The following is a 663-nucleotide window of genomic DNA, read 5'->3' on the forward strand; positions in this document are numbered from 1 at the left end:
GAGGTTTCCTTCTTGTTTGACGTAGCCTTGGTGATAGCGATCAGCGCTACTAATAAATTTTACTCGCCAAATGGACTCATCATACTGGCATTAGATGGAGAAAACTTTCCTGCCAGCAATTTGCTCAAACTCTTGAGCACTGCACTTCCAAGCATAAACGAGGCTTTTTAAGTTGTGATTTTGTCTTTCACAAGAGTCAGTGTATTACACGGGAATCCCTGTTTGTGGCGGAAGAATACATGCAGTATTCAAAAAGCACACTCTCTTCTTCCCGCCTTATAGTTTACTACACCCGACAAATATGTTCATATTTTCAACTAAAACGCTGCAAAAATCACTAAAAATGCCTCCACAATGAACCTCTAAATCCCTGTCCTAAATGATATAGATCCGACTCGCATGTACTTTTGCTCTTAATCCCAAAAGGCACCAACGTATTGACTCTGGCACTAGTATTCTCCCTAGACAACCCTTGTCCATTGCTTTCTATAGTACATATCTATGTTTATGTATTTGCATTGTGCGAAGGATTACTACCACCAACCAAGACGGCAGAAAATAATGATTAATTTATGTGATACATTTGTTTGTAGTTCAACGCACGATTAACATGAACAACTATTTTTGTTAAATGAAGCAATGCTGCAGTTTAAGACATATTTT

At 38.3% G+C, this 663-nt stretch overlaps 1 protein-coding gene across 3 annotated transcripts in view; it reads right to left on the minus strand.

The window, feature by feature from the left end:
• GRM2 (glutamate metabotropic receptor 2) overlaps positions 1-455 on the minus strand; it is a 1,030,381-nt gene extending 1,029,926 nt beyond the window's left edge. For all 3 annotated transcript variants that reach the window (XM_044077479.1, XM_044077477.1, XM_044077478.1), the window contains exon 1: positions 1-455. This exon is cut by the window's left edge and continues 779 nt beyond it. The gene's annotated coding sequence lies outside the window, so the exon portion shown is untranslated.
• Positions 456-663: the final 208 nt, after the last annotated feature.

The sequence above is a fragment of the Protopterus annectens genome, chromosome 7.part0 (assembly GCF_019279795.1).
Source record: "Protopterus annectens isolate FY-2018-M chromosome 7.part0, PAN1.0, whole genome shotgun sequence".
NCBI lineage: Eukaryota > Metazoa > Chordata > Ceratodontiformes > Protopteridae > Protopterus > Protopterus annectens.